The sequence below is a fragment of the Ictidomys tridecemlineatus genome, chromosome 6 (assembly GCF_052094955.1).
Source record: "Ictidomys tridecemlineatus isolate mIctTri1 chromosome 6, mIctTri1.hap1, whole genome shotgun sequence".
Lineage (NCBI taxonomy): Eukaryota > Metazoa > Chordata > Mammalia > Rodentia > Sciuridae > Ictidomys > Ictidomys tridecemlineatus.
Genome location: NC_135482.1, coordinates 158,063,847 through 158,085,840, shown reverse-complemented (window position 1 = coordinate 158,085,840; position 21,994 = coordinate 158,063,847). Strand labels below are relative to the sequence as shown.

The following is a 21,994-nucleotide window of genomic DNA, read 5'->3' as shown; positions in this document are numbered from 1 at the left end:
TGAACAATGTTTCTTTAAAAGTGCTGGAATTCCATAGATTGGTACCATTCTCTAAGAGTTCACAAAAAAAAAAATTAAGATGGATACATTATAAGTATAGACTGAGGGGACTGGATTGGAGCCTCAACAATGCATGAAAGTAAATAAACAAAATAGGGCTTTGTGTACACCTATACTTAAAAAAATTTTAAGTATAAATTTAGGACAACCAAATGAAAACATTTGAAATCCACTTTGAGATTAAAACAATGTAACTCATATATTACTGACCTCTTATATTTCAGATTTTGAATTCATAATTAGTTTCTGTTTTTGTTTTGTAACACAATTTCTTCTGAATTCCCCCAAAATATCAACTGACATAAAAGTTGTTACTAACAATTGTGCAGAAGATTAAGGGTTCCTAAATGCTTTTATCAACTTCAAGTACAATATGTTGTGCCTAAAGTAAGAATAATACACTCAGTCATTTTAAATACAATCCTCTCCCCCCTTTTTTTTTCCACAAGAAAATTATAGATTAAATAAGATTGGTTCAATTTCGTGCAAAGAAACAGCAGAGATGCTCATAGAAATTCTGCTATCTAGTGCTCAAGCCCTCTCTTTGCTTTATAAAGCACTAGAGTATAGCCACTATGCAATTCTTCATTATTTGAAATTATAATTAGATAAAGAGAACAAGGTCATCTTATGTGACCTATTAGACTTCAGTTTGATAATTAGTACTTCCATAAAAGTCAGGCCATGAATTCATTTGATTTACAAGTTTAATTCCTCTTACTAATAAAATGGCAACCAAAATCACTGATGTGCAGTTAGAAGCAGTGCTTATATTAAAAACAAAGTCACTAGAAATAATCATTGTTTTGTAACCTAAAAGTCCAAGAAACCTATAAATATATGCTTGAGCATTACAGGGTCTTTAGAGGCAATAAAATATGATTATTTAATAATCTAGTGGTTCTCTGAGTTGCTGAATCAATTCTTCTCACTCAGTAAAAACAACAAGAACCCAGTTTGACACAGATAATCCAAAATAACAGATAATAAAAATAATTTTATTTGTGTTTTGAATGTTGTCATAATGAAATGTGGCTTATACTGCCTAATACTCTGAAATTATAAATGTCAAATAAAATAACACACAGGGAAGAATTAGAAATTATCAACCTTTCTCAAACAGTAAAATTTTTTGTTGATCTATATTGTTACCATTAAACAAAAGAATATTTTGCATAAGTTTAAAATTTCTATCCTGTGCTTCCTGTTCAACGCCTTCCCTAAATTGGTAAGAAATGTATTTTTTTTTTAAACTTCACACTGGGTATTGAATGCACAGAAAAATTAAACAAAACAAGGTACCCTTTAGCCCACGACCAGTACCGGCTTCATGAATGAAGGTTCGAAATGTGAGAAATATCTAGGGAGTTTTGAATTAAAGAGACAAGACTCCAATTACCTTTAAACCAGCTCCAGGATGGCTTCTCCTAGTTCCAGCCTCCAACCACTTATGATGGTAGCAAGGTTTACTGAAGAGGCTAGCGAGAGAGAGAAAACATGCCATGGAGTGGACTTTTATTGGGGAACAAAAAATTCTGGGGAAAATCCCATCCAATGAAGATTAAGCGGGGCAGCATCCCAAGGTTAGGGGCGACGATTGGGTCTTTGGGGTAGTGGCCAGACACGCCTCCACTCCGACAAGCCCTTAGACCTGAGAAGGGTGAAGAAAGCTCTGGACACCAGATGTACCTAAGTACCTCTCACCCAACCAGGGAGGTAACTCAAATCATGTGCAAGGATGGTCTCCCACATATTCCCCCTTTTTTTCTTTTAAAAAGCAGGCGATGATTTACTCTCTCAAGTCTCTGCACTCTCACTCTGAAGACTCGCCATCCTATAATTACAACAAAAAAAAGAATTTACATCAAAGAGAACAATGCAATAATGTACCAGGCCGAGTGTTTAAGAATGTTTCCAGGATTAAATCCATTTAATTCCTTTAATATTTGATTAGCTAAAGAAGAAGGATCTGAAAAATCAGCTCTATTATTTTGAATATCTGGATATGATGATGAAGTTCCAAAAGATCCAAGCTATTATTATTATTTTGCCAAATACCCAATCCCAGAGAGAAGCATTGTACTTGGCAGCTGAAACACACACATTTATAACCTGCATGGCATTTAAGCCCTTTTTTAAACTTTAAAGCCAAGAGTTCATTACCTATAACAGTCACCTCTAAGGCATTTAACTTACTCTCAATCCTTTCATCAATATTTATTTGATTGTGCAGAGCCTTGGAAGTATTTTGGGCTAAATTATTGAGAAATTTTGCATGTTAAATATTTTGAGATAAAGTCACTGAAGCTGTGACTGTGGATGCAATGAAAGAAACCAAGGCTATAATTCCCACAATTATAATTCCAATGGCACATCTAGGTTTTGCTAGCCGGGTATGGATTTGTTGTAAGACTTCAAAACCAGCATCAGTGTACTATGGCTCTGAAATATTAGCAGGCAATAAAACAAAAGAGGGCTGATGAAATACCAGCACTCCTTTTCCTCTATTATATTTAGTAATACAATTGGTTAGGTTACATTTGTTACATGTTACGACATATCTGTCATCTATCCATTTAACTTTTACATTTCCAATGATTAAAACGTGAGGAGATTAGACACAGGCTCGTAAGCCATAGCAAGAACCTTCCTTACAGCTTTTGCCAACAAATTTCGGTAAAGGCTTGTCTGTAAAATGTAAGAATTCTGAGGCAGCAATTAAGCGCCAAACATATTTTTGAATACCACCTTCACTGTAGGTCAAAATATTGCTAACAAATCCTGCAGGTGTCACAGCAGAACTTTTTTGTAATTTGTCTTTTATCAATTTTTGGAGACCAGTCTAAAATATACCCACTATCTTTAGACACCTTGCACTGGAAAGATATATACACAATCTATCCATCTAGGAAAGGTGCCAGTTTCAATTGTAGAACTATTAGGACAATGAGGTATTCATGGAGGTTTTGCAGAAATGACTGGCTTGTTATGGGAAAGTCCTATTTTGATCACTGATCTAGTATAAGGTTTTAAGTCCATAAATAGTATGATTAATTAGTCTAGGTCTCCCAATCACTGTCTTTTCCTCAAATGATACTCTGAGACATTTTTATTGTGGGATCAACACAAAGGTAATTGGGCACTGTAGCCAGAATAATTAAATCTAGTCACATGATTGGGAGTAACATGAGTATCTGTAAATCCTCCCATCATGAATGAGTTATTAGTAAACACTGGAATAGATTCTCCAGTCCACACAGCTGGATGTACCAGGGGTGGATCTGGGAAATATGTCCAGTATATGTCTGCCTGACTCCCTTTTACCTGACAGCCCAGCAGGGCAATCACTGTTGCTACCATCATCAATGGGGTCTTATTTCTTCCTCAGAGTTGAATAATTCGTGAAGCTTGTGTTGTCAGCTTTTTCATGTGTTCCCATGAGATCAGCTTTTCAGCTGGGTCTTGCTGGGTCATCTTTATTCTTCTTTGATATCTCTTCCTTTTGAGAAAAGGCTTTTCTGGGTCAATTTTTAGTCGCTTGAATCTCAGCTCTATCTCCTCCATGTCTGATTGCGTGTTCAGGCACCCAGATAGGATGGAAAGCACCTTCTGGAAAAATACAAGCATAATTTCTGCTCCACATAATCACTGGATCTGGGCCTTTCCATTGACCGTCTGTAAGTCTTTCCTCAAAATTCGGCCTAAAAGGCCTGTTGCTATGGAAGACATGTGTCTCTCAGCTGCAGTGTAACCTTCTATGTCACAAATTAAAAAATTTTAAACAAACAAGGCATGATTGAGGCTATTTTGGGAAGTCATAAACCTATTTCCCCCTTTTAATTTTTGTAATTGTAGCTTAATAGATAAATGAGCTTGTTCCCCAATGGCTTGACCTTGGGAGTTATAAGGAATTCCTGTTTTATGGTCAATTTGAAACTCTTGGCAAAACTGTTGAAAAGAAGAGCTTACATAAGCTGGTGCATTATGTGTTTTAATCTGTAAAGGACATCCTAACACAGCAAAGGCTGCTAGGCAATGAGAAATTACATGTTGAGTATTTTCCTTTGTACGTGCTATGGCAAAAATGAATCTGGAATGTGTATCAACTATTACACATACATAATATTGTTTACCAAATTGAGGAATATGAGTTATATCTATTTGCCATATTTGATTTGGTCTTAATCTATGGGTATTTACCCCTGATGGCAGAGACGGAGTGTGAATAACACCTAGGTCAGTGACTTATAATTTGACAAGCTTGTTTTTTGGTAATATTAAATTTTTAATGTAAACTAGAAGCATTTTGATGATGTAAAGAATGTGAAGCTTGTGCACAATCATATGGAGACATCTGTTGACAAATAGCTACCAATTTATCAATTTTGTTATTACCTGAAGTTAAAGGTCCTGGAAGATTAGTGTGAACTTGTATGTGTCCTATGAAACATGGGTATTTTTGCATTTGCACTGCCTTTTGTAGATTATGAAATAATTTAAATAGCTCCTGTGATGGGGTATATCCAATAACTAAAGTTTCAATATTTTTAGTAATTCTGACTGCATATAAGCTGTCAGAATAAATATTAATAGGCTCATTTGTAAAGTAATTTAAGGCACAAATGAGAGCTTGTAGCTCTGCTCTTTGGGCAGAAGTATATGAGGTTTGTACTACCTCTGTGTGAACATGGCTATAAAAACCTGCTTTACCTGAGCTTGAACCATCAGTGAACACTGTTAGGGCTCCATCTATGGGCTGTGCACATACAATCTTTGGAAAAATAAGTGGTGTTATTGATGCAAATTGAATAACTTCAACATGAGGGTAATGACTTTCTATCTGACCAGGAAAATCAGCAAAGGCTATTTACCATAAACTAGAAGCTTGAAAAGCCAATTATTTTGTTGAACAGAATAGCCTCTATTGTCAGTTGATGAGGAGAAGTTGGAGAAGGATCTCCTTGTAATATCTGGAATAAAGGACTTAAGTCAGAAGTAGTTAGTTTTAAGGATGGCCTTAGCCAATTGATATCTGCTAATAAGTTTTGAAAATCATTAAGGGTACGTATCTCCTTAACTTTTATCTGTAGATTTTGAGGATAGATTGTACTTCCTGAATTAATTATCTGACCTAAATATTGAAAGGGAGGCATCTTTTGTATCTTTTGAGAAGAAATGCACAAACCCATTGCTGTAAGTGAAGTCTCTGAGTAAAAATTTCGGAAAGTACTTCTGGATTAGTATGAGCCAATAATATATCATCCATGAAATGAATAATATATGCATCAGGAAAGTTATTTTTTATAGGAGTTACCACTTGACCCACAAATTTTTGACATAAAGTTGGACTATTACACATTTCTTGAGGCAAAACCTTCCAGCAATATCTCTTAACAGGTTCTTTAAAATTAATTGTTGGGATACTGAAAGCAAATCTTTTATAATCCTCAGGATGCAACCTTATTGAGAAAAAAAGCAATCTTTTAGATATATCACCATTAAGCTATAATTTAAAGGAATTTCTGTAGGAGAAGGAAGTCCAGGCTGCAATGATCCCATAGGCTGAATTGCATGGTTTATTGCCCTTAAATCTTGTAGTAAACTCCAATTACCTGACTTTTTTTAAATAACAAAAATGGGGGTGTTTCAAGGACTAAGCGTTGATTTTATATGACCAGCCTAAAGTTGGTTCCTCAACTAACACATGAATATCTTAAGTTTTTCCCCTGAGATGGACCACTGAGAAATCCATATATGCTCTTCTGTGAGCCAGGTGATTTTTTTTTTCTGTCTTTTGGATCAGGGAGAAACTCAGGGCCCCTAGTAAAAATTTTGGTCTGAAGCATTTACTAGTCTCTGTGGAGGAGACTGGTTTGTAAGCAGATACTCGTTCTGATAATTTCTTTCATTATCTCTAGGGGGAAACCCTTGATTAATTTCCTCAGACGATCTCATAGAATTTGGAGTTATTAATGATAATCCTATTTTGTTTAATATATCTCTTCCCCACAGATTTACTGGTAAAGATTCTAACACATAAGGTTTAAAAACTCCACTATTCCCATCAGGATCTTCCCAATGGAGATACAGAGAGAGCACTCTGAGCAGGCTGTGAGATTTGTCCAATTCCTTTTAAGTTAGATGGGGCTATATGCAAGAACCAATTCTTAGGCCAGAAATGACTGGACAGGACTGATTTGTCCGTTCCTGTGTCCACTATGCATTTGAACTTTTTATGATTAATTTTAACTTCCAGTAAGGGGTGCTCTTGCTGCACTAATTGTCTTTTGGATCAGGGAGACACTCTGTCCGGTGGTTTGGAAACTGAATTTACTTGTGGGTGTCCATTGGAAATACAAGTAAAAGAATTAATTGAGCTATGGTGTTTTTAGGAGTAAGCTGAATGGCATAATTTGATTTTACGGTAACATTTAATTCTCCCTCAAAACAAAAATCCACCACTCCAGGTATCACCTCAATGGCCTCTTTTAAATTGTTACATCTCAAAATTAACCCAATATTTTTTTTTAGGGAGTGGCCCGAAAACCCTAGTAGGGATTTGCTGTGGTCCTTCCTCAGGAATCAATTCAACTACCACTGATGGTTGAAAAGGAACCGCTTGTGAGTTTCATGCCAGTAAAAATGGCGGCTCCCTATGGTCGGCTGTGATGATGTTAGGCTGTGTGACTCTCTTCCAGTTCCCCTGTTTTTCCTGCCCGGGGATGGGCCGACTGGAAGTTTTTTGACTCCCTACTAGGAGGAAATGGAGGTCAAAATGCAGAGGGGTTGACACCATCTTGATCGCTTTCTTCCCCTGCCATGTGATCTCTAACTCTACAATATCAATTACTTGTAACAGGGGAAGCTCTGGGCTTATAATGGTGGACATTACAATTTCACGAAAAGTAGCCACTTTTTCCACAATTGAAACATTGCCCCTGAGATAGATGTACTGATTCTTGGGGCTGGAAAGTTTGTTTTAAAGCCACCGTGAGAGTAAAAGTTTGTAAATGAGCTGGATCAATATCAGAACACAAACAAATGAACTCTGAAACTGTTCCCTTCTTTCTATGGGATCTAAGAACATCTTCACAAAATTTGTTTGCATTTTCAAATGCTAGCTGTTTCACAATAAACTCACAAGCACCTGGGTCTCCAATTGATTGGAAAGCCGAGCGACAAAGTCAGAATAGAGTTCATTGGCACCCTGCTTAACTTTAGTCATAACTAAGCTAGATTGGTCCCTAGAGGCAATTTGGCGCCAGGCGCGTTTAGTACACACAGTAATCAGATCGTACACTGTAAATTCATAATTTAGCTGTCTTTCCAAATCAATAAATTCACCTGTTCCTAAAACATGTCCACTGGTGTTTGAATACCCTGCCTTCGGTTTCTTTCTGTCTGCTCCGAGCAAAAGTCAGTCAAATACAACCATCAAAGCAAAAAATCTCCACCACTCAAGCAACAGAAATCCAGTCACTTGTTAGGAGCAGCTGACTGCAAATTGTTTCAAGCAAGCTCTGTACAAATGGCAAATTAGGACCGTAAACATCACAAGCATTTTTTTAATTCCTTAATAGTTTTAAATGGAATTATCACATGCATGTTAGCACGCTGGTCTTGATTGTTAACCTGTTCAAAAACTGGGAAAAGTTGATGGGGGTGGGGTTGTGGCTCAGTGGTAGAGCACTCACCTCGCACGTGTGAGACCCTGGGTTCTCACATACAAAAATAAACAAGTGAAATAAAGGTGTTGTGTCCAACTGCAACTAAAAAAATAAATATTTAAAAAAAAAAACTGGGAAAAGTTGAAACCCACTAATGTCTTCCCGGCTTCCTGCGCCTTTCTAACTCCCCACTGTAGCGGAGTAAGGAAGATCATTGCCTGTTCAGATTACCTGTTAAAATTTGTCCTTCTAACAGGAAGCAGCTGAATTTGAATGGCCAGAGCAGGCCCCTTAGACATAATCTGTTAAAATTCCCTGGTAATTCCTGGACTTTATTGTCTGACTCCTCTCCCTCAGACTGTGACCCCTTCTCCATCACCAGCTTGATTCTGACCTTCAAAGCTTCGAGGAGGAGGAGGACTGTCTGTCTCTATGAATTTCTCTGGATTTTCCTCTCCCGGAGAGGGATTCTCTATCCCTCCAGAGGTTTCCTCTCTATGGTTTTCCTCGGACTACTCCTGTTTGGTTCAGGCAAAGCTAAGTTTTTTGCTTTGGGCTTTGTGCCTGAATAGGGTTTGTTTTTGTCTTTAGTCTGGTTAAAGAAAAAGAGGTTCCCTTAGCCTCAGGCAATTTTTCCATTTGAATAAACTTAATGGCTCTCTGAATACCTTTCAATAGATCTTCAGGGGGCCAAGGACTTTGGCCCATGTAATCAAAAAGACAAATCTCTAATGGAGTCCAAACCTTTTGAATATTTTCAGTATTGCCAGGTAATTTATCAGAAAGACAAACTTTATGTAACTTCCTTTCTAATTTGAACCATGTATGTAAATTTGGTGAATCTTGGTCACAAAACCAAGGACAGAATTCACCAACAATTTTTAAAAATTGTAGGAACTGGGTCCTTTTGACCTGCTTTCCCTTCTGATTAATTATTGTCTCTAAAATGGTCAAATACATGTCCTTTTTGTAGAAGTTGAATTTCCCATTATTAATTCTTTTAACGTCTCTTAGCTCCAAAAACTGCCTGGTACCTCTGAGACCCTAAAAATTGTCACAATTTCTAAATTTCTATAGCATGCTTTCCAACTCAACCTAGACGATTTAACTCATGTGCCCCATGTTGGGCGCCAAATTTAGCCTGCGACCAGCACCAGCTTCATGAATGAAGGTTCAAAACATGAGAAATATCTAGGGAATTTTGAATTAAAGAGACAAGACTCTAATTACTTTTAAACCAGCTCCAGGATGGCTCCTCCTAGCTCCAGCCTCCAGCCACCTATTATGGTAGCGAGGTTTACTGAAGAGGCTAGCAAGAGAGAGAGAGAACATGGCAAGGAGTGGACTTTTATTGGGGAACAAAAAATTCTGGGGAAAATCCCATCCAATGAAGATTAAGAGGGGTAGCGTTCCAAGGTCAGGGGCGATGATTGGGTCTTTGGGGTAGTGGCCAGACATGCCTCCACACGGACAAGCCCTCAGACCTGAGAAGGGTGGGAAAGCTCTGGACACAAGATGTGCACAAGCACCTCTTGCCCAGCCAGGGAAGTAACTCAAATCACATGCAAGGATGGCCTCCCACAGTATCCAGTTGTGGCAACTTACAAACACAGTACTGAAACTGCTGGTCTATTGATCACCAGTTTTCACTATATGAAACATCTTGGGGGTTGCAACTATATGTTTTTAACCTATCCTAGTAGTACCTCAACAAAATTTTGGCTGAATGTATGAATAAATGATATTAACAGAAAGTTGAACATAAAATTTAGATATCTTTAATTAACAATAAAATCTGAATGAAGATTTGGAGATACAAAATATGTGTTCAAATCTTATCTTAGGGGAAACAAATACACCTGTAATTCCAGGGGCTCAGGAGGCTGAAGCAAGAGAGTCACAAGTTCAAGGCCAGCCTCAGCAAATTAGTGAGACCCTAAGCAATCTAGTGAGACCCTGTCTCAAAATTTAACAAACAAAACAAAAGCTAAAATAGGTCTGGGAATGTGGCTCAGTGGTAAAAGCCCCTCTTGAGTTCAGTCTCTACTAACACACACACACACACACACACACGCACACACACATTACAAATGACATGATTTTGAACTGTAAGGGTCTGGCGAAGTGTCGGAGAAAGAGACCATCAAGAGACCACTCATGCAATTGGCAGAAGGGGATTTAGTGAACCAGCATGCTGGGGCTCTGTGCCCACTCAAGAAAGGAGAGCAGCCCAGAGCCCCGGGCAGGGGTTGAGCAGTGCTTAAGTACACTTTTTGGGGAGGGCCGGGGCTTTGCATACATCACAGTCTCTTTTAACAAATCACCATACACTGCAGGAAAATCAAACAATAATTCTTAGACTTGATTAGTACATTTATTGGCGGGAACAGGCTGGGAAGGGGTGATTGGTCACTTCTAAGAGGGGTACACATTCAAACTGATTGGTTTTGGGGCCTGGATGCCTACGAGCCGGGCTACATAGAGCCCTAAGTTATTAAACAACCAAATGACCAGTAGGGCATTGTCTTAACTGCCTCAGGAGTTTAACCCAGGCTTTGCAGTTTAGAAGCAGCTTTACAATGCCTGGTCCTTTACATTTTAACTTTAGGCTTTGCGGTTTAGAAACTTTACCCTTTCAGAACTCCACCTCAGTGCAGTTTCCCATCTGAATAAAAGGGCAAACACTTCTATGTATTTCATAGTAGCTGTAAAGGCAAAATGAGGTAATAAATATGAAAGTCCTTTGTATATATTTTAAAAAATGATATCTAAGCTGGGTGTGGTGGCACATGCTTTTAATCCCAGTGGCTTGAGAGGCTGAGGCAGGAGATCACAAGTTCAAAGCTAGATTCAGAAAAAAGCAAGGTGCTAAGCAACTCAGTGAGACCCTGTCTCTAAATAAAACATACAAAGTAGGGCTAGGGATGTGACTCAGTGGCTCAGTGCCCCTGAGTATTTGGTATTCAATCCCCAATACCAAAAAAAAAAAAGATATCTGCTGTTATTATAGTATATTATCTACATGTAGGAAATACATGTGTGAAATTTACAAAATTTTTAAAGATATGACTTACATTTAAAATATTTCCCCAAATTAAATGAAGTTTAACATTTCTCTTTAGCCTACAAATAAATTCAACCAAAAATGTGTGTGTGTGTGTGTGTGTGTGTGTGTGTATGTGTGTGTGTGTATATATATATATATATATATATATATATATATATATATATATATATATATATATATCTTCCTTCTTCCTTCAAGATGTAGTTCTTAGCTTTTTCTCATCTCAAGCAAATATTATCAAAGAATGGACACCTATGCCTCCTCTTCCTCAATGCACCATCATCTGACCTGGCCACCACTGCCTGCAGAACAGCTTCAACACAGCTAATCCATTAGTTTTTCTTCTCAGCTTTTGTTTTATTTTATCCATGAAGATTTCTTTTTAAGCACTTCTCATAACTATGTTGGCTCCTTCAAAACAGCAATACCCTATTTATTTCTACAATTATTTTTTGTAACTGGTTCAGTTTCTTGTTGTTCAAATGCAGGTGTTGTATGAGATTCCATCCTTGCACCTCTATATTGCTCACCATATTTTTTTCTTAGATGATCAACTTGCTCCAACAGACTCAGGCATCATCTCCCCATAGCCAACTTCTAAATCCATGTGTTTGTCTCAAAGTACCTTTGAAATATTTCCATCTGCATGGTCTTCATTCTGTTTGAAGTGAAACTCACTACCTTTCTCCCTTCTCCAAAACCTCCTCCCTTCATTTGTTACCACTCATGGTAGTTAGTGGAACAAAAATTCTAGAGTCATCAGTGACTTCTTCACTCTTCCACCCTTCTTATTTCCATGATCTACTCACATAATCTATTGATTCCATCTCTGAAGTGTCTCTCTAATGCATCTACTCTCTTTTCTATTTTAACTTCTAACATCTTAATTGTGGCTCAGTTATTTCTTTTTTGAAATATATTCACTGCTTCTTATCTAATCTCTCTGGTTTGTGTCTCTCAAAATTTGAATCCTTCCTGTGAATGGATGACAAGGAAATTAAAACACTCCTCTACTTTTGATGCTCATACACTATCTGGAAAATAAAGTTCAAATTCTTCAACATGGCATTTGGGACCTTGCTAATCTATTTCAAACATGTTTTTCCACTCCTAACTCTGCCCACACTGTTCTCTCTCTAGAACATGTTATAAACTAAATGCCCTGGATCATGGTGTTCCCTCTACCTATTATGGTTGTTCTTTATTTTGGGTCTATTCATATGTCATTTTCTCTGTAATACTGTCTGTGACTTGTCTTCTCTCATACCTTTCCTTCTACTGTTATTAAAAAGAAAGTTGTAGTTACAGAAAGTGTTCATCTCCTCTACTGCAGTAGGCCCAAAGGGAAAAGTCTTATTCATTTTGGGTAGCACAATATCTGACAAAGAGAGTATCCAGTAAATTTTCTAAACTGAGCAGAACCTATTCCTCATTTCAACAGGCTATACCAAAGAATCATTCTCATCTGTAAAACATCATACTGATTTTTCTGTCAGTTATCATTATAATGTCTTTCTTTCTTGTACTGAGGATTGAACCCAGAGGTGCTTTCCACTGAACTATATCCCCAGCCGTTTTTATTTTTCATTTTGAGGCAGGGTCTCACTGAGTTGCTAAGGGCCTCACTTAGTTGTTGAGGCTAACCCTGAAGTTGTACTCCTCCTGTCTCAGCCTCCCAAGTCACTGCAATTAGCATTAGAGTTAAATGAAAGTCATTTGGTTTTGGTAATAATAGGGAAAATGTCCCCTAAAGATGAATTATCCATTGTAATCTTCTTGATTTTACATAAATCAAATAGCTAAATTTATCTCTTGCAGTCAGTTTGGAAGGACACAGAGAAGTTATTAAAAAGTCCAGTTAAGGGCTGGGGCTGGGGCTCAGCTGTAGAGTGCTCGCCTAGCACATGTGAAGCCCTGGGTTAGATTCTCAGCACCACATGAAAAAATAAACAAAATAAAGATATTGCATCCATCTATAACTAAAAACTATTTTTTAAAAAAATCCAATCAAATATATGCAAAATACACAGAAACAAAATATAAGACCTTTACTAGCACGATTAAAGTATCAAGGTAAGAATCATAATGTCTATTAATTTTTTACATATTAAAAAGGTAAAGATATTGTAAAGTCTGAACATAATATTAATATAATGAAAAGTAACTTTAGGGAAATTGCATATATGCTAAACAGGCAGTGTTAAATCAATGTCATAAAATATTTTTGTATAACTCTTAAAAAAATCTAACAAATACTATTTTAATAAAATTACCTTCAAATTACCTTCAACCTCACTCTATGACTGTGTGTGAGGTGTCAGCAAACTATAACCTGTGAGCAAAATATAGCTCCTCACCTGTTTTTTGCTTTAAAAAAAAAAAGTTTAACAAACACACAGACACTCTTACTTCTGTTCTGTCAGAGGTGAGTAATTTAGACAGAGACTGAATGTCACACAAAACATTAAATATTTATTATCTGGCCCTTTAAATAAAAATCTGGTCGACTCTACTATAGATAGCAGCTGGAAATATAGCTGGAAACTAATTCAAATTGTATATTGTGGATTTCTTTTCATTTTAGAACTTAAGATCTTATGCAAAGACGTCATTTCAAAAAAATTTTTTAAAAAGGCATAAAGATGATATGATAGGAATGTACAGATATCAAGAACATAGTAAACATAAAGAACTTACATACATTTAGTCATTTTAAAGACAAAATCAGTTTATTTTAGTAGTTTTAATTTAAGCCTGCCTGATTATTCATTACCTACCTAGGAAAAGAAATGGCTCATTTTTATAATAGAGTATGTTACTGGAAATTAACTTTTCTTCTACTATGGTATCAATAGAAAAGAAAAACCAATTCTTTTTCTAGGGATAAAGGGGTAAAATTAAGTATACTTAATTAATTTTTTAAATATGGGGAGAAAAAGGCTGACAGAGGAAGAAGAAGAGAGGAAAAGAAAGAAGGAGAAAGACAGGGGGTCAGAGAAAGAGGCAAGAGAGACTAGAGAGGGAAGGGAGAACCCAGTACCTCATTATCTAATCGATATGAAGTCAATCTGTGTGCCAAAATTAAGGCCATCTCGGACATGGGAGAAAAACTTGTCAGGATGGCAAGATGTACAGAGGTTGAGATCCTGGTTCAGGTCGTGAATATTCTGTGGAAGAATTCCTCCTTGTTCTAGAAGAATCCATAGGATAAAGATTTTTCGAAAGAGAGCAAGCATTTATTTTACCAAATGCCAAAGAAATATGAAAACAGTATGTACAATAATATAAAAGAGTTCTATAAAAAATCTGGTAGGAATAATGCAAATTGTTACTTATGTACACAACAAGGACTAGTTAAGAAATGGTAGATTTTTATCACCTAAGTTTATAAATGAAGTGTATGAACTTCCATACTGTCCTATAGACATAATCTAGTTACAGAATTTTATAATGAAAATCAAGGGCTTACTTAAGAAGAAAATTTTCAAATTACAAGAGTATTTTTAACCAAAATTCATTTGATTTAGATAGAGTGTGCTTTTTAGTCATATAACCATCTGGTCTCCTTTCTTCTTTATTAACTATATTTTTCACTGAAAACTTGCTTCACTATGAAATATGAATGAAAATTAGTGATACTTATATGAAAATTCACATCAAGAATCAATTCTAATCCTTTATACTTATGTGTTAAATGAGGCAGAATCTGGGCAAGATTTTACTGACTGGAATAGGAACACAATTCAAATCAGATATTAATTTTCCTTTGTAGAATTAACACATATTTTTCAATAGATATTAAAAGCAAAATTTTTAATTAAACATACATGAGACCACAAAAAATGGTTATGTATTTATATTACCTAATATTTTTCTAAGAAATACATCCTTCCAATTAATTAGAAAATATGAACTATTTTAAAATATTAGTTTTCTAAATGTTTTTATATTCTAGAGAGTTTACCAAGAAATGACTATAATGTCAAGTAAATGCCAGTTAAGTTTAAGTAGAAACTGGGTCTATTTCAAGGCCAACTCTTTCTTCCTTCACTTTCAAATCAATGAGAGGTTACCAGAGAAGAAATTTTATGTCATTTGAACATGTTGAGGATAGATTTTATATTTAAAATGAGTTTTTGTGTAGTGTATACTGCAGTGTATATCTGCCACCTATCTTCTTGGAGTTAGCAATTGTTCTCTAAAATAATTTTCATTTCATAATCAATAAACAATAATCAAACTTGCAGTTCCACAGTGAAATCAAACATACCTGGTGGCTTTACGGATGTCAATATGGGGACTGGGTGAGTTAAAAAGTCATACACATTCAGGATGAAGATTTGAAATGTGTTTGCTGATTCCCTGGGAAGAATAAAACAGCAAGGTCCTACTGAAGACCACAGTACAACCATAATGTCTTCTAAGCTACAGCCATATTCTGTTATCATAGCATTCACTGTAGCCATAGTAATACCTAATAAATAGAAAGAAAAAGAGATAAGGAAAATTAAAACATAAAATTTCAACTCAATTTGTGTCTAAGTTAAAAATGAATATATTCACATAATTATTACACATAGTACTTTTTAAAAAATGAGACATTATTAAAAAATACATGACATGGAATAGCTATTTAATGAGAGTCACTGTCTTTTTCCTTTAAAAAATGTACTATATGCTTCATTTCCACCAGGTTTATACCATCTTAGTCTTCTCTCTTTTTAAAATATTAATTGTGGTAAGAACATATAAAAATATACCATTTTAAGTGTACAATTCAGTAGTATTAAGTATATTTACACCAATCTCCAGCAGAATTTTTTTTGTTCTGCAAATGTGAATGTCTATATCCATTAAATAATTAATTTCTCCTTTCCCTCTGTCCCTGGTGTCACAATTCTTCTTTGTTTCTACAAATTTTATTGGTCTAGATACTCATATAAGTGAAGTCACTGGATGTTTAGTTTGCTTCCAACTCTTAGGTATTATGAATAATGCTGCTATAAATAGGGGTGGGATATGTCTTTTAGATTCTGCTTTTAATTCTTTTACATGAATACTCAGAAATATAGTTGATAAATCATATGGCAATTTTATTTTGAAATACTGAGGAATTGTCATACTGTTTTTGGAGGTGTGAGTCATTCAACATTGTTCCTCCCCCCCCCCCAGATTATTGTAACTAGCAGGAGCTCTTTGAGATTCCAATCAAGTTTTGGAATGGATTTATTTAGAAAAAAGTGTCTTTGAGATTTTGTAGTGATTGCATTAAATCTGTAGACCACTTTGGGTAATACTGACATCAATATTAAGTCCTCCAATCCATGAACATGGCATTCCTTACCATCTGTTTGTTTCTTCTTTCATTTCTTTCAGCAGTATTTTGTAGTTTTCATTTCTACCTTATTTTTTACACGTAAAACAACTCTATTTCAATTAAGTTTCCCTTTTACAAACTTCCCAGTCTTACTTTTCTTCCTCTCTTTACTGAATCCTGTGGAATTCTAAGATTAAACCATTTCCTTCACTCCTGCTCTCATCTACTTCTGGAAGACAAAAACCAAACAATGTTGCTTTTTCCTTTATTCCCTTTATTGGGAGTTAGATTCAGCTGATTTAGCTGGACAGTGAGGAGCCCCCTTACTCCTTCCTTCAGCACACCATATGTATATTTTCTAAAACTAAGCACTCAGGTGAAGACATCAATCTTTCTAAATAAAGGAAGGAGAAGATGAAAGGAAGAAATATTTGGATGATAGATTAAACTTCTGCTGGGAACCCACTGAATATGTGGTTATGGGAAGAACAGAATGAAATATCAGATTCTAGGTAAATAAATGGATGAGATTATCAGTAGTCAAAATAGGAAATCAATGTGGTAGAGAAGGCTTTAGGAAAAACATATTGCATTATTAACATGATGATTTTGAGCTACATTTGAAATTACAGGCAGTGATTTCAGAAGAAAGCAACTATAAAAAAGCATTATGGGCTAAAAAGAAGGATTTTTAATACGGACAAGAAGGGAGGAGCCTGGAACTTATGATGGAATAACCTCAAACCAGAGAGGAGTCCCAAGAGCAGCTCTTGGTGCTGACTGCTTTTATATGGACAAGGCTTTTATATGGACAAGAGCATCTCTTTGCCTTGGAGGTCTTTCTTAATTATTCACACACCTATAATTTATTCATCCCCTCTCTATTTGTTTCTTTCCTGAAGGACATGAATATGCAAAAATATACATCTGGCTGAGGAATTGTTATTAAATTAATCATATAGAAGAATTTTATACTTTCTGATATTTGATAAAATAATAATTTCGTAATGCATCCAATTGTATCCTATTTTAAGGTTAACTTAATTATAATGTGAAAGTTCTCTTTTAGAACTTCATTTTCACTGCTTCATCTTAAAGATCTTAAAGCTAAACATTTCAAAACATTATTAGTAAATAATATTTCCTTTTTAAAACCAAAAACTGAGATTCAAAACTTAAATTTCTTTGACAATGTCATATGATAAAACTGACTTCTCAACCAATTCCATTAATTTAGCTTGGTCAAAACAAAAATGTCACTTTCTTCTTTATGGTCTAAATATCAAAGTCACAGATTTACAACTAAAAGGGAATTCAAAACATCATTTCTCATTCCACATAGAATCATAACCACAGGAAAATCTAAATATTATTTTCAAATACCTTCACACAAAAAAATTCTGTAACCTTAGTACAGCCTCTGAAAGTACACCTGTGCTCTTCAGCAACAGTTATGGTTAAATACATGTAGTCATTTAAACTAAAAGCAGGTTTCCAAACGTGTCTTGTTTTTTTTTAACTCCTTATTTTTACATCTGCTGCTGCATCTGTGTGAATTACTTTCTACACCATGCCTGATATTCCTACTCTCTGGTGCCTGGATATCAAGGGTTCCCAAACAGAGGCAGCACCATGTCCCTAGGCAGTACTTAGGCAATCATGGAAGGTTGCTGTTTGATTACTGCAATGACTGGGGGTGCTACTGGCATTAAGAATTGCAAGGGCCAAAGATACTTTTAAGGGCACAGTAGGATTATCTTACCCTCTAATGTAAATAATAATATCCTTGCTTACAAACACTGACACTTAGCCAAAACCTAAAGACTCCTCAGGAATCTACCTAGGGACCATCTCCTTTGGGAATTCTACTCTGATTCTTATCATTTGACTTATATATCCCCTTTATCTGCTCCTATAATAAGAGTATAGTACGCAGGCCCCACCCCTATCATTACATTGATCACAAAGTAATATAATTAACTGTCACACCCATTAGAAAAATTGATTTTTTTCCCATACTAAAATATCAGGAAAATTCTCGATGCTTAATTAATATACTTACCAGAGTGAGCAACTCCACATGATTTTTGGCAGGATCTGCAAAAACTATAGATATGCAATTAGCACCAAGAGCTGCTATTGTGATTCCTCTCTGGTTTGAGGTTTTCCATCATAAGATCCAGGCTCCTCCCTTCCCATAATCCAGATTTCATTGGCATGATCAGTCTGATACCAAAGATACATGATAAAAAGATTTTGAAAATGGGGTTTCTCATAACATAAGCATTTCTGAAAGTACTTATTTCAGCATAAAATTATGTAACCAGCATAAATTACTAGAATTCAATAAGACTATCATTTCAATACAAAATACTAAACGCAGCATCTCTGCATGTTTTATTCAAAGGAAACTGGGTTTTAACACTTAAGAGTTCAATAAAGTTCATCGTGAATACCTTATACGAGAATTGGGTATTAGTCTTCCACAAAGTAGACATTTAACATTTTAATAAAGAACTTAAATTAATTATCAAATTAATATTACATTTATTTTTCCTAGACTCAAATGAAGCTAGAATTTTGTAAGGAACAAGATATTATTCCTTAATTATGATGCTAGTTTTTAGAAAATAATGGCTTTTCTTTCCTAGAATTCAATGATCTTTCTTCTATATAAAAAATGACAGTGTTACTCTAAGAATTAACCATACTTTTAGAATTGAAGAGCTCTATATGAAAAAACTGAGATTCATATAAATATATATTGTGAGATTTATGTAAATATATATTCATGACATTTATAAATCTCATAAAATTGATCTTTATGTAATGATACATAAATCTAAGAAAAACAACTACTAAAATTTTAGCTGAAACACCAGAAACAAAAGTGAAAGAGTTTAATTAAAATCGATGGAGTTACTGGTATGGTCTAAAAATATGGTTCAAAACATGAAACAAAATTTTACCTTTATTTGATAAAAATTTTCTACATTAAATCCTGCAGTATTTGTCAACCTACATACATTTTCTTGAACAACTACCTTGAGATCTTTTCGTTTGGAACTACTAAAGAGATTGAAGGAGCTAAAATATCCCACCTGTTCTTGAAGTAAAACCATGTATGAAAATATCTGTTGAAGACATGTAATGAGGATTAAAAAGATGCTCTCCAAAAGACTACAAAGCATTACAAAAGCCAGTCTCTCCAGTAGACCTCCCTGATCACTTCAACTAGCTCTTATTTATCTGGCTTCTAATTTTGACAGCACTTTGTACCTCCATATGTTCTTATTACCTACTGCTGTTTACCTTCCATATAGGATTACTGCTCTTCAAAGGGTATCTTCTGTCTCACTTGTCTTTTTCGTACCAACAGCACACAGCTCACAGTAAATACTGTCTAACCAAGAAGGAAGATTGACTATTTTAAATTTCACCCTTCTGGGAAAGTATTAATGAGTTGATGTTTCAGAACTTCTAAATAAGATTTCCAGTGTTATAAATCGCATTGTAAGGAAGGGCTGGGAAATTTGCTTAAAGGTAAATTTGTTTAGAACAAATTTGTTTATTTAGTATGGCTTTGAAGGAGTCTTCCCATGTCACCCCTGACCCACAAGGCCATCCATAACACACATTGCAAATGATGCTAACAAATAATAAGTGAACAAAAGAAAGGGTGGGGAGAGGTGAGCAACTTCTGAAGAAAGACTGGATTTTTACATATACAGAAAAACAACAGAGAATGTTGAATATACCTGGGACCAAAGGAGATGCGATAATAGTTAATTCTCCTTTCAGTGCTGGCAGACTTCTCAAATATATTTCTATTTCACTCTGGATTTCTTCTAGTTCATGAGCTGTGATTGTGTTTATCTCAGTGGACTGTTTCAAAAGGCCATCCCTCAAAGTCACCTAAAAATCGTCAAACTCAAAATTGTAAACCTCAGTGAAGAGACGATTAATAAAAGCCTTCATTAAGGTTTTCCTGTGTGCAGGTACAATTGCCTTAATGCTGTTCAGATTTTTTTCATCTATTTTTTGCTTAATGGTACACAAAGAGGCAGCCATGCTGGGATTATTAACTGTCTCAAATTCTCTCCAGAGAGCTAACAATCTATTTCTTGTTTCCAGTTCACAATTAACACAGCTGGTGTTACTGCAACCCATTATGCAAAGGAACTTGGCCTTGGGTATTGGATGCATTCAATGTCTTCAATGTCTTCAATGTCTCATGGCAGTTTTCCTGACAGTTCAACTTCAAATCAAAGAGACCAATCAAAACTGCATCTGCCACCCTTCAATAGTATACAAAGTTTTTCAAAGAAGATTTCTGTGCCAAATTACCTGAAAAAAAATGGCACAAGTAAGAATACAAAATAATATCAATTTTCTTACAGTTACAAAAGAAATTTGTGGTGAATTAAAAAAAAAAAAAAAAAGAGAGAGAGAGAACTGTCTTGACCTCAAAAGGTAACCAAAATAGGGTTAGGGTTGTGGCTCAGTGGTAGAGTGTGAAGCAGGGGGTTTGATCCTCAACACCACATAAAAATAAATAAATACAGTCATTGTGTCTATCTACAACTAAAAAAAAATTTTTTTAAAGTAACCAAATAGTAACTCTATACTGCTTCCAGAAAAGACAGACCACTATTAATCATAAGAGAAACATAACAAAGTCATCTTTTATTCTTTTTATTAACATGTGGGTACATCTTTCCAGAACAATAATTCTGCTTTATTTTCTTTATATTTATAGCAAGTTTCAGTAGAAAATTACTTGTTGCCTTAGAAAGTCCTGTTTTTTAATTACAAGGTGTCAATCTACGCGCTCTACCATTGGTTCTGCATAATTGTTAAATTGGGTCACATCCCCTCATATGAAACCTAGAGAGGCCTTAAGTTTAAGAGTTTAACCTGAAAATCGAAGTTTTGTGGGATGGAAGCTGAGGGACTAAGGGACTTCCCTCAGTGTGTGCCTTCTGGGCAAGAATCGCGGAAGCGGCCGCCACTTGGATCCCAGGCGCTTCCTACCTACCTGGTTATTCTGGTTGGCGCCCAACTCCTCACCTTCACGTGGGGTTAACGGTCCCCCCGGTGACGCTTTGGGTGACCCCTTTGCCCGGACCCTGTTTTCCCGCCGCCCCTCGTCCTCTCCGCTCCCGCCGAATTTCATTTCCACAGCTGTGAGAGGGTGGCCTCCCGCCTTTGATGGACACCATGGATTCCCACGCGGCACGTCTGTCACCGCGGAGTCCCTGTCCACTGTGTGGCGCTGGGCTCCGGAGCGCGGGTGGCAGCTCCGCACCCGCCCGGCTGCTCCACCGACCGCTCCCCGCCCACTTAGGGCTTTGGGACCTGCGGACAGACTCGCAGCAGCGCGGTTCCCATTCTCGCGCCTCACCCTGGGCTGTCGGCCTGTCCGCAGGCAGCTCGGCCACGACCCGCTGCCTCCCTCGCGAGCCCCGAGTCCGCCCGAAACCCGGAAGCCGCGAGCCCCACGCACCTTTGACCCTCACCGCGCCCTGGCGCCCCAGCAACCTCCACGTCCGCTCCGGGTGGAAACCCGATGGCAGAGGATGGGGGCCGGGGGCTCCTGGGGCCGGGGTTCCTGGGACCGGTCCGCGCCGAGCGCCCGCCGCCGCTTAGCAGTTCCCAGTCAGGAGCCGCCCGCAGAGGACCCTCAGGCGGGTCAGCGGGCCCGAGGCGGGCACTCCGGACCCGGAGAGGGGGCGGCGGGAGCGGGGGCGCCGTGGAGTGGTCGCCAGGAGCGAACGGCGGGTCCTGTGAGGGCCGGGGCGGCGGGAATGGCGGTCGTGGGGCCGCTAGCGCGCGGAGGGCAGGAGTCGGGGCTGCGGGCGAGTCCCCTGAGCCGGCTGGAAG

At 36.9% G+C, this 21,994-nt stretch overlaps 1 pseudogene across 1 annotated transcript; it reads right to left on the bottom strand.

Moving 5' to 3' along the window:
• Window positions 1-1,455: 1,455 nt before the first annotated feature.
• LOC101978069 (purine nucleoside phosphorylase LACC1-like) lies at window positions 1,456-20,962 on the bottom strand (annotated as a pseudogene). The gene is made up of 5 exons (XR_013423342.1): window positions 20,949-20,962; window positions 19,870-20,409; window positions 18,174-18,337; window positions 15,065-15,268; window positions 1,456-13,984 (listed from the first exon to the last, which is right to left on the bottom strand). The product of XR_013423342.1 is annotated as a purine nucleoside phosphorylase LACC1-like (transcript).
• Between the last annotated feature and the right edge of the window lie 1,032 nt (window positions 20,963-21,994).